The 13,169-nt window shown below is 34.0% G+C and overlaps 1 protein-coding gene and 1 long non-coding RNA gene across 7 annotated transcripts in view; one reads left to right on the forward strand and one right to left on the reverse strand.

The window, feature by feature from the left end:
• NLGN1 (neuroligin 1) overlaps positions 1-13,169 on the forward strand; it is a 713,955-nt gene that overhangs the window by 567,983 nt on the left and 132,803 nt on the right. The window lies entirely within an intron of this gene.
• On the reverse strand, positions 1,378-10,356 carry LOC137766833 (uncharacterized). The gene is made up of 3 exons (XR_011074376.1): positions 10,264-10,356; positions 9,806-10,013; positions 1,378-2,861 (listed from the first exon to the last, which is right to left on the reverse strand). It is a non-coding gene; the product is annotated as an uncharacterized lncRNA (long non-coding RNA).

Genomic DNA, 13,169 nt, shown 5'->3' on the forward strand with positions numbered 1-13,169 from the left:
CTGATGTAGAAAAAGGCAATTTAATGTTCTGCCAAAGTTCTGAGATTATTCAAACCATTTCCCTAATGTCTTTATTATAATAGCTATCATTCTGATCATCCCACTTGTAACATTATTGTTTCTTAAGATTTCTAATGCATCTTAATCAGACATTTGGTTTCCTAAGTTAACCACTTTTGAGGCAATTTCATGGAGATTATATTACTCAGAACTCTTATTTTTTTAAAATTTGCAGGTATGCTCCGTTGATACTGTTTTTTTTTTTCTTTTTTTAAAAAATAAGTTTATTTATTTATTTATTTTTGGCTGTGTTGGGTCTTCGTTTCTATACAAGGGCTTTCTCTAGTTGTGGCAAGCGGGGGCCACTCTTCATCGCGGTGTGTGGGCCTCTCACTATCGCGGCCTCTCTTGTTGCGGAGCACAGGCTCCAGACGCGCAGGCTCAGTAGTTGTGGCGCACGGGCCCAGTTGCTCCACGGCATGTGGGATCTTCCCAGACCAGGGCTCGAACCTGTGTCCCCTGCATTGGCAGGCAGATTCTCAACCACTGCACCACCAGGGAAGCCCAGAGCTCTTATTTTAAATCATGTGTTAGGTAAATGTCTAAAAATACTGAGTAAGTGGATAGGGTACAACTTTTATTTGTATTTTTTTACAAATAAAATCGTGAGTAGTTAGCTAGAGCATACAGTAGGTTTGTTTTCTGTTATATCCTAATGACAAGCAGAAGATGGGAATGTGTAACATGTGTTTGAAGGTTAACAGTGTTAAATATGCTTGGAGAGGGGGATAGTTTCCTATAAAATACATAGTTGAAAGCAAATATTTTTCTAACCCTCTGAAGGTTTTAATGATTCCTATTAATAATCCAAATATATTTTTGAAATAGCAAGCTTTACTGTTTACTCTAGTTCTAGGTAAATGGGTTTAAAGTTCTAACAGTTTTGACATTTAAAAGTATATTCTGTCATCTCCAGATCTTTCACAGTACAAAATGTACATACCTATAGGGTTCAAAATATGGCCTGTTAAATACTAGGGGCTACAGGGTCCAGTGCTGAAATGATCACTGAGATCATTTGATGCTTTAGCTTAATTTAAAATAAAAATTGAAGTTTATCTATTACTAAGTATGTAGCATAAAATTTACAGAACTATCTTGACTAAGTAATTCTTATTTTAAACTAGTAGCTTCTGGAAAAGCCATTTTTAAGATTCAGACCTAGATCAAATCTGGTGAAGTAAAGAAATAGAAATTACTATTAGTGTATCATTGGAAATTAAAATTCAATAAAGTGAAAAATGACTATTATTTGCAGACTGTTGTTTTTAAATTTAAAAATTCTACCTTCCTTTTTTTTTCTCAACAAACATGGCTTAGTTTCTGTTCTAATGTGTTTAAAGCTATGCACATACATAGGGGGCTTTGATCTTTGCTTAATCTGCAAATAATTCCAAAATCATAAGATTGAAACAGTCCTCGATTACTGAACACTTTGCAACTCACAGGATGTGGCAGATGTCTGTAAACTGTGAAAATATGTGTCTGATGTATTGGTGGGTTCACATTAATATTCAGAACAGGAAAATAAAAACCACATCGCAATACTTATATTATTGGCATTTGTTACCTCCACTTTTCAGATGCTATAGGAAGGAACCAAGTCAAATGAATACTCAAGACTGTTTTCATGAACCCTAATGCTAAACATATGTGTCTCACTATTATCAAATTTGGACTTAGGTCACTGAATTCCCAGGCTACAGAAGCAGGTAAAATATAGGGAAAACTTTATACTTACGGGGTAGACAGAGCAACATTTTTCTGACAGTGAAAATTATCTAACTATAATTTTTTTTTAGGAAAAGCATACCTAGTACAGACCACCTGATTATTAAAAGAAGTTGGGGGAAGGGATTCTACTAGAAGCAAGGGAGAAATACTGTTTTCTTGACATTTTTCACTAGGTTCAAGTGAAACAACTCAGTTTACCATGAATAAACTAGCTCTCTTCCATTTGAAAATATGTCTGCTCTAGGCAGGTCAGCTTTGCATGAGACTTTGGGACAGGGAGTTGGATTCCTGTGTAAGGCAAAACCCCCTAGGTTCCTTAAATACCTCTAGAGTCAGATATGACGAAAGAGGAGCCATCACTCAGAATTGTAATAGGACCTAAAGGCCATTTTGGCCCTGGCCCAGACTTACTAGCATAGCTTGCAGTGATCTAACCCTGCAATTATCTTGCTGTGCAACTCCATGCCTGACAATTTAACCAGATGCACATTACTGTGTATTATGTCACTGCTTTTCATCTCTTGGTTAGAGAGTGTTTTCCTGAAAAACTATTTAGTGAAAAAAAACTCTGAGAAGAAAATAGTAGGAGTTTTCAACTGAAGATACCCTTAACTCTCTGGCCCAGTGAGAAAACTAATCAAATGATACTGAAAAGGGAAGGATTGATGGTACACTCATTCATTCATCCATTCATACAACAAGTGTCTACCATATGTCAGCCAAGTTCCACGTACTGTGTGATGAAGGAAATACAGTCTCTGCCTTCATGGGAGTTTGAGTTTAGCCATAACATTCTGCTAGAGAGGTTAAAGTGTTATACTCAATGTTTGAAGATACACACACTTTCTTTCATGAAAGTAAGTGTTCAGTCAATGCACTGCCCCTCCCCACGGTGCTATATTGCATTTATCTTACTTAAAAAATGTGTGTGATTGTGTATAATTCTAGTTTATCTTGTCAATAGTGGAACCAATTTTCCCCTGTTCAAGTGGGGATTTTGCAGGAGAAGTGTGATTTCTGCCTCTTCTTTTGGTCTCTTGCAGAGTAGGATGCATTTGTATTCTCATCTGAAAAGAGGAGAAAGATCTCAAGGTTAGAATTCTCATCTTTTTTCCTTGTCACTTATTTATTCAATTCAAGGAAAATTATTACAAATTGGTTATAATTTATTTTTAACTTTTAATGCAGTAGCATATTCCTCATAGTAACTCCATAAATGTCTGATCATTGTATTCATATATGGAATCTAAAAAAAAAAAAAAATGGTACTGATGAACCTAGTGGCAGGGCAGGAATAAAGACAGACATAGAGAATGGACTTGAGGACACAGGGAGGGGGAAGCTGGAGCAAAGTGAGAGTAGCATGGACATATATATACTATGTAAAATAGTCAGCTAGTGGGAAGCAGCTGCATAGCACAGGGAGATCAGCTCAATGCTTTGTGACCACCTAGAGGGGTGGGATGGGGGGGGAGGGAGGCTCAAGAGGGAGGGGATATGGGAATATATGTATGAATATAGCTGATTCACTTTGTTGTACAACAGAAACTAACACAGCATTGTAAAGCAACTATACTCTAATAAAGGTGCATTAAAAAAAAAAAAAAAAAACTTACCATTGTGTGCCCAGCAATTTTTAGTTAGTAGGAAAGAAGAGGATGAGCAACATCTAGTATCTGCCCTCTAAGTGCTTAAAATGATGATAATTTAATCATTATAACTAGTGACAAGTCAATTTTTTACTAGAAAAAGTAAAGACTACAAATAATTTATTTTTCATGACATTTTCTCTAAAGAAGTATTTCACAAACTGTTCTAAAGTCAATTATACTCTAATTCAATCCATAAGAAAATCAATTTAAGTTATATCATTGGTGCACGTGGGATATGTAACGAAGTTAAACAGGCAGCTTTACTGCAGGACTTAGTACACTGACTGTTCAAAAGGTACAAATATGCTAGATTTCCCAAACTAATTTGACTGTAGAATCTGTTTTCTTTCTGGAATACTTATTAACTTCAGTCTCACAGAACATGTGTCCCACTGAACAGTTTGGGAAACACGGTTGTAAATTTTATTGCCTTGAATAATAACTCCTGGAATATGTTTCTACATGACCTAAAAGAAAATGAAATACACCAACAAGCACAACACAAAAAAATCACAAACAAATATGAATTATGCAGTTTCTTAACAGTGTTTAAATATTGCACTCTAACATTAAGAATGTAAACAACATCATTTTGCAGCTAAGAGGATTTGTTTAGGAGTCACTAACCTAGGTTTTCATGTAGACTCCACCTAACTTACTAGCGGAATGATCGTGGGAAAGCAATGTCAACTCTCTGAACCTCAGTTTTTTTTCATCTGTTCTATGCGAATACTAATATCTATTTTGACAACCTTGCTGGAACATTGAAAAATCTCAAACAAGGTCATAGATATGAAACAACTTTCAAAAATCTTGCATGGAAGGATTATTATGATGTTCCACCAGAAATACTATCTGTCATTGAGTGTCCTGGTACAACAAAAGGCTGTAAATATGTGTAATGAATCAGTACAGGCATATTAATTTTGACATTTCTTTGGGTTAAAAAAAAAAGAATAGTCTGTATTATTTCAGCTATTTTACATGTGGGGGAACTTAAATACTGAAAACTAAAGTCATTTTCTCCGGTTTTATTGGGCAGAACGGGGCAATAACATCTATTCCAGCTCCTGATTTCTAGAAAGAAACAAAAACAGGCTTTATTTACACATATGGTGCTCAAACTATTCTGGAAACCGTTTATCTGGTAATATTTGGTCAAGTGTCATTCTGCTTGTTAACACCATTAGCATAGAAGAAATTGACCATTCCAGTTGGACTGTTAATCCATTTGACTCAAAGTGAGAATTGACACTGTTTTCCAACCATTCTATCCATTAATCTATAGGCATCATTCCGAACACTAGGAAATTTCAGGTCCCCTAAAATCTAACATAATGCTTAATATAAAATACAAATAACTTGACACTAGGGTAAATAAAATAGTGTAACAGATAGCAAGTTTGGTCTCAGTAGAATTTGCCTGTTTATATATATATATATATATATATATATATATATATATATATATATATGTAAGTATACATATATACATATGTAAGTATACATATACATATATAACTGCCATATATATATATGGAAATTACTTGAAATTTGGCATAAAAATTTAGTTTCCAATGAATAGGGTCTCTTGTTAAGTTAATTCAAGCTACTAGAAAGAAATGTTGGTTGCCAAAATTTATGCAAATTATTGTTAATAAGGTTATTTTTTACCTCTTCAAGGCTTAACTCAAAGTTGCAATTCAGAATGATATAATTATTCTTTTAATTGAAGTATAGTTGGTTTACAAATTGTGTTAGTTGCAAATGTACAGCATAGTGATTCATTTTTTTTCAGATTATATTCCATTATAGGTTATTGATATCGTTATTCTTAAATTATAATTTATTCTACATTCACTACTATTACTAATTTATACAACTCTTGGCTTAATATTTAGCTTGTTCTGCATAACTGTATAATTCTAAATGTTTTTATAAGATGAGTATATCACTTCAATTTTCAATCTTTATTTCCTCAATTTTGGGTGTTCACAAAAATATAAAAAAGGAGGGCTAGGTATTTAAGGTAAAAAAATTAAATCATCTAGTTGATTAATTTCGGGCAGTAAACTTGCAACTTTTTTGTTTGTCTATTTGAACTTAATTTTCTAGTTGTTTTATAATCATGGCTAAAGCGTATATAAGCCAAACATAATTTCAATACCTAGTTTCAAATTCTTATGCAGAAAAATTAGATTCTATATTCTGCTAACATTACTGTATTATTGCTTAGTCGATATCTACAAGCCAGATACTTTTTTTTTAATGAACAGACTTTATTTTTTCAGAACAGTTTTAGGCTCACAACGAAATTAAAGGGAAAGTACAAAGAGTTCCCATTAACTTCTGTTACCACATATATACTACCTCCCGCACTATGGACATCCCCTACCAGAGTGGTACATTTGTTACAACTGATGAACCTACATTGACACATCATTATCTCCCAAAGTCCATAGCTTACATTAGGGTTCACTCTTGGTGATGTACATTCCATGGGTTTGGACAAATATATGACATGTATCCACCATTGTAGTATCACACAGAATAGGTTCACTGCCCCAAAAATACTGTGCTCTGTCCCCCTAAGCCCTGGCAACTACTAATCTTTTTATCGTGTCCATAATTTTGTCTTTTTCAGACTATCACATAGTTAGAATCATATAGTATGTAGGCTTCTTCAGATTGGCTTCTTTCACTTAGTAATATGCATTTAAGTTTCTTCTATGTTGTTTCATGGCTTGATAGCTCATTTATTTTTAACACTGAATAATATTTCATTGTCTGGGCGTACCAGAGTTTACTTATCTATTTACCTCCTGAAGGACACCTTGGTTGCCTCCAAGTTTTGGCAATTAAGAATAAAGCTGCTCTAAACATTTGTGTGCATATTTTTGTGTGGACATAAGTTTTCAGTTTATTTTGGTAAATATCAAGAAGCAAAATTATTCAATTGTATGATAAGAATATTTTAGTTTTATAAGAAACAGTCAAACTATGTTCCAAAGTGGGTACCATTTTGCATCAGCAATGACTCAGAGTTCCTATTGCTTTAAGTCACTGTCAGCACTTGTTATTGTCAGCGTTTTAGATTTTGGCCATTCCAATAGGTGTGTAATGCTATCTCAATGTTGTTTTAATTTGCAATTCCCTAATCTTTTCATAAGCTTACTTGTCATCTATATATCTTCCTTAATGAGGAAGCTGTTCAGGACTTTTGCCTATTTTTAATGTGTTGTTTCTTTTCTTATTGTAGTGTTTTAAGAGTTCTTCTTGATGTTTTGGATAACAGTCCTTTATCATTTGTACCTTTTGCAAATAATTTCTCTTAGTCTGTAGCTTGTCTCCTCCTTCTGTTGACCAGATACTTTTCTTCTGTAGAAATATTAGCTATACCTTTCATGTGATTTGTGATATATTATTTATTTTATCCAACTTTAAAGACATCCTGTATTTTAGACAAGCAAAAATCATTTATAAGACTTTAAACATAGAGTTGATCCATGGTTTCTTGCCAGATAAATTTATATGCTAACTTGACTATTTCTAATATATTTTCTCAGTTTATTTTAGACATGTTCATTGTCTTGTTAGGCTTTAAGAGATATTTTGTAAGACACCCATCATTTCTTTCACACAGAACTTAAGAGTCAAATACATTAATCTTGACATTTAAAGTTTTATATTTCAGATAGCCAATGGTAAAACATATACTATATGCTGGGGATATTCCAAGTATTTTATAAGTATTATTTCATTCAACTTTCAAAACTCTATGAGACAAGGACTGTTATTATTATCCCCATATTATGGATGAGGAAACAAGACAAAGAGAAAGTAACTTTTTGAAGGTTAGTGCCTGGGCAGCAAAAGTAGTGTTCAGACTCCAGCAATATAGTCCAGAAACCTGGGGCTGAGCTATTACATCCCATTATGGTAGGTCATGTTTCTCCTCTCTGCAACATTAAATCTGTGATTGTTCTTGGTTGGTAGTATCTCCTTCAGTTTTCTATCTTGTAGATTATTATTATTATTTTAATCAGCAATTTTTTACAGTGATTAAATTTTGAGGAAAGAGCTGAGGAGGAAGATTAGGTTACTTCATAAATTGTAGAGCCAAAAGTTGAATGATTTTTTTTTATAACTCTGTGATTGGAAAAAAAATTATATTAGCTAATGACTCAGTCCTTGGGAATGATGTTAGGAATTTATTTTTAATCTCTACCTTAAAGTATTATCATTTATTATTTCTGAAATAATTAAACAGCCAAAGAGTACAATTTGAGTAAAAGCAAAATTTTAAAATACATATGCTAAATGTTGTTTAATGGCTTCTTGGTTCATTTTATAATTGTTGTTACACTTCACTTAACATTTTTCTGGTCTTCCTTTAGTAATTAAGTACTTCTGGCTTTTTCCATGCCATTTGAGTAATAGTTTTCACACTGTTTTTCATTAAGAAATTAACAAGAAAAGGACATTCCTTTAACACAAGCAAATTATTTTTCAGGCAGTTAACAGGAATAGGATTACATCCTTCAGGACATTTGCGAGTAATTTTCCTATCCAGTGATAGAATAGATGAGAGGAGGGTTGCTGAAGTGTTTCCTAATCTTTCATCTTGTCACATTAGGATTCATTAGATGTCAAAATTCAAAATGCCTCCCATGAAGAAAATAAAATCACATGTTTCGATGGTCAGCTATTCAAGGAAGAGCAATGGGTGCAGGAACAGGAAACTCAGTTTGATGAGAAAATGGTGTGATTCACTGAAGATATTATTTATATCTTATTATTATTTATATCCAACTAAAATCTAAGGCCCCTACAGGATCGATATATAAATACCTAAAAATGTCTCCCTCACAATACTCTGTAGTTAATATATCTGTAATACGTATCTGCTAGTGAGTCATTAAATCAACAGATTAGTATATTCAGTGCTTACTAAGTGCAAGGTACTCTCTTATTTTGAGCCCAGAGAGACCAGGTACCAGTTTTATCCTGCAGTCTGGTGGGGAAAAGGAGAGAGACAAACAATAAACAGATCATCAATAAATGAATATAGTAATTTCAGTTAGTGATAAGTATGAGAAAATAAAACATGAATACAGACGGACGGATGGCCAATTTAATACATAAAAATATTATTATTTATATTATTTATTCCATGTCTATACCACATATATAGAACTAAAATACACAAATGTGTAAAATCTAGCTTAAGAAATAAAACATTTGAAGCCTCCATATACCTGCTGATCTCAACTTCTCCATTACCACCACCTCCAGAATTTGCCACCATTTTTAATTTTGTGTTTGTCATTTGCTTAGTTTTCCTAATGATTTTACCACACACATATATACAATTGTCTAGTTTTCCATGCTTAAAATGTTACAAAAATTAAATCATAGCTTTTTCTGTTTGTCTGCAGCTAGCTTTTTTTAGGTCTACATTTTGTTTCTGATATTCATCCATGCTGATGCATATTTATGCATATTCAGTGCTATGTATAATGTTCCAGTGTGTGAATTCATCACAGTGTATTTATCCATCCTGCTCTCTATTGACATTTGGATTTTTTTCAAGTTGTTTGTTCTCTTCTTGTTTGCTATTACAGCTAACATAGCTCTGATCATTTTTTTTAAATCATGCTTTTTGTCTGATGCATATGTGTTTCTCTCTGGGTATGTACCTAGATATGGAATTTCTGCATCACAGGGTAAGTTTGTGTTCAAATTTTCTAGATACATTTTCTGTTCTTTCAAGTAGTACCTATGCACACTAGAAATGTGACTGTTTGAACACAGAACGTTCCACCCAAAGAGAATACAAGCAAAGGCCATAAGGTGGGATGAGCTTGGTTGTTCTAAGAAGAGAAAGAAAGGCTGAAAAGCTAAAACATAGCAAGAGGTCTAAGAGCTAGGAAACGGCTAGATCAGATAGAGCCTTTAAGACCTTTGAAATCGTGATCAGGATGAGAAGCACATGATTGTATGTACTACACTTAATTGTCAGTAACCTTCAAATATATATACATTAATTTATATCAGTAATATATGTTGGTAATAAATATTAATGCATTATAATACACAGTTATGTATTACAAAATGTATAATACATGCCATTATGTAGAATAGAGATATAAAATAATTTATAAGATAATAAAATTATATATATATTATTTATAGACTGCTACAGACTACATAGAACAGGGAGACAATTGAAGCCACAGTTAGCCACTGGGAAATCTGTGTTTTACGAAAAACTCCAAGCTCTGAAACCAAAGTGAAGAGAACCACAGAAGCTAAGGTGCCATGATTGATGTTTGGCCATAACTTTACAATTATTATACCTGCATCATAAGATGCAATTGCTTTCCCCCAAGATGTCACCTCTAATCATCTCTCTGCTCCAAATGGCCTCGGTGGTTGTGTAGCCTGGCTAAGAAGTAGCCAGCAGAGACTTGTATTAGATTAAAATCTAGCTTTCTTTATTCAGGGTGAACTTTGTGAGGCGCCGATGGAGATGATTGGGGTCGAAAGCCTCTCTCGACAGCACACCTGTCGGCACAACCACAGAGAAATAGTTTAAGTATGAATTTATGGTCAGCTATTAGTTCCCAAACAGGCCCCCTTACACGGAGGGTAGGGAGAAACTGAAGAAAAAGGCAGACCACTCCGGATTGGTAGATGGCAGATTTAATTAGCAAGGGAACTTCCTTACAAGGCTCCTCTTAGGTGGCCACAAGAAGAGTAGATCTTTACACCCCTCCTACCAGCATCTTAAAAGTGTATATAGAGGAGGCCTTACCTGGGTTCAGTCACGAATACTGTCCAGATGGTCTCAGCGACATATCACTGTCTCAAGGCTGCGCCCTTGAAAATGGCTCCCGCTGTGGCTCCCGCTGTGGAATGTACATTCCAAGGACAGGGAGGGGGTGAGGCACCTCTAATTGCCCAGGTCCAGTTCTCAGGACAAGGCGGTCACGTCTTCTCAATTACCTCCTCCAACAGTTATTTAAAGCTCCAGTGTGTTTATTTTTCTCCATCAGACACGAATTTAGGATTTGTTAGCAAACTCTTCACAGCAGAAATTAATTACTGATTAAACAACATCTACAGAGCTGAATAAAGCAATGTTGCTTGATTAATTAATGTGTCTACCTTGTATTCATAGAAGGTAGAAGGCGTGTAAGATAAAATAGACAAAATAGTTAAACAAAAAGACATTGAAGAAACATGTTGCACTTTTTTTTAAATGAGGCATCAGTCTTAAATCTCTGACATTGCTGCTTGCATTTTGCAGCACATTGATTTTATTCTAATAACATTCTCTGTTTTCAAGTACCAAAAAATTCCCTGAAATCTAAGATACTACCATTATTCTTAGTTTGTAAAATTATAATACATTTTAGTAATTTTTTTTGCACTATAAAGCTAAAGGAACATAATGTATTTAAAAAGATGTTTAAATCTAAACTCTGTATCTACCTAAACTAGTAACACAATTTCATTAAATATTATCAGCTCCAACAGGTGGAGACAATATGCTCTAGTGCAGTGGCTGTAAACTTTTTGACCAAATTTCCAGTAAGAGAATATTTTACATTATTCCTACCATGTACATGCACGTGTTTACACACGTATATACACACACACACAAATCTTATAACTGCATCAAAAGTTTCAGAATCAAAATTTACCACTAATATATACAGGTGCCAAAATATAACCTATTCTATTAATCTATTCTATTCTATTCTACTCTCCTCTATTCTTTTTTTCCTTCTTTCCTTCTTTTATTCTTTCCAGTCTTTTTTTTTTTTAATTTTTTTTCTTTCTTGTCTTTCTTTCACACTGTTGTAGTGGTTAAGAAACATGACTCTGAAATCAAACAAAAGAGGCCTCAAGACGACTTCACCACTTTCAGACCTTAGGGAAGTTATTTAATCTGTAGCTGTAAAATGTGGGTATACTTCATATGGATTTTGAGAGATTAAATGAAATAATGCATATAAAGATATCAGCACTATTTTATAACCAGTAGTAATTGCTCAATAAATGTTAGGTATCAATAAAAGTGTTAGTAGTTTGAATTTTAAATCAAACCAAATACTTTCAAATATTTGAAGATAATTCAAATAAAATTTGTTGTTATACAATAGCTGACGTGAATCTGAATTACAAAAAGCGGGCCTTTAAAAAAGTAATCCATAATCTATGGTATACTCTTTTCCTTAGTAGGGTTTACATAGAACAGGTTTATGAGAGAAAGAAAATTCGGTTCATGGACACTGTGCTTTAACAAGGGTGAAAAACACCTTTTTAAGCAGAATTGAAAACTTTGTTTCTTCAAGACGTTTTATGGATATAGATACCCAGTGAAACCCCCCAATAGTTGAGATTGGCTTTACCATTCATCTCCAGTTACAGAAACAGCATTCCAAATGTAGCCAGTATTTTTTATTCACGCCAAACTACAACTAACACCATAGACTATTAAGTTGAACTGGGCTGCGTGTCAGGATGTCATGAGTTGCTGTAAGTGTTCCCAGAGCCTGGAGAAGTTCTCTTTAGACCCAAGGAAGACAAGTCACGTGCAGTGGGGCCTGCGTGGAATCAGAGCGCAAGGGTGTCCCCTACAGGCCTACCGAGCTACAGCAAGTCGTTGGCATGAGAAGTGTAGGCTCCCTGTTGCCAGCTCTTCTGATTTTTTTACAAAAGGGACTGAAAATCTGGATTTTTGTGTAATAGCTTCCTATTTCTAGATTCTGGCAAATAATCTTTAAAATATTACACACTGTGTGGGCAAAACAAAACACACTGCTAGCTGGATCTGGCCCATGAGGTGCCAGTTTAGAGGCTGTGATATAATTCAGCCTGAAGATGTATACTTGCTGAAACCAGAGGAAGGGAGGGTGTGGGAATTAATTAGATTATTGTGAATAAGAGTTTCTTAATATATTTGGAAAGCCCTCCACTTCAAACACTGCATATGAATAATACATGATAATGACATGAATATTATTGTACTTTAAACATAAATGTACTACCACGTTAAAATAGCTTCTAAGTCCTCCTCTTGTTCTTAGTTGCAAAACAAATTTGCATGCCCCAATTACCAACATTCTGGTGTACATTTAGCAGAAGAACACTTCTACAAAAGAATGTGTGTCATTCAATGAAGAATGTGACATAACAGGGTTTCAAGCTACTGAACTGAACAATGAATTTTTAATTTTGTCAGTGACAAACATCAGCTATTCTCCAATTTGATTAAGGGGTATGGGTGTTTTCCCACTTTTGCACCCTTTTTCTAATTAACAAAAAAGGCCTTAGGAAAATGTGTCACTTATGAATGTACTGTTTTTCTATTCAGTTTCACTAATTTAGATTTCAAAAGTGACATAATATGTCCTGGACAATCTTACAGAAGCCATACATTATCTATAGAAGTTGTAGGGTAAAAGTAATGATGCCTAGATGGGAGGTATTTCCCCATTACTTACATATGCATAAATAAATAAATATAAATTTACGAAATTGTCCCCTAGCTAATTTGGAAATATATAACAAATAACCATGATCCAATAGCTACACTTACATTTTTTTCTCTACTTCCCACTCTCTTGCCTATATTCCTTTACATTCATTTTCAGTAACATATAATTAATACTCAGCAGCATAACTGAATTTACTAGCAATTAATCGTGTCCT

Source organism: Eschrichtius robustus, chromosome 6, assembly GCF_028021215.1.
Source record: "Eschrichtius robustus isolate mEscRob2 chromosome 6, mEscRob2.pri, whole genome shotgun sequence".
NCBI classification, from domain to species: domain Eukaryota; kingdom Metazoa; phylum Chordata; class Mammalia; order Artiodactyla; family Eschrichtiidae; genus Eschrichtius; species Eschrichtius robustus.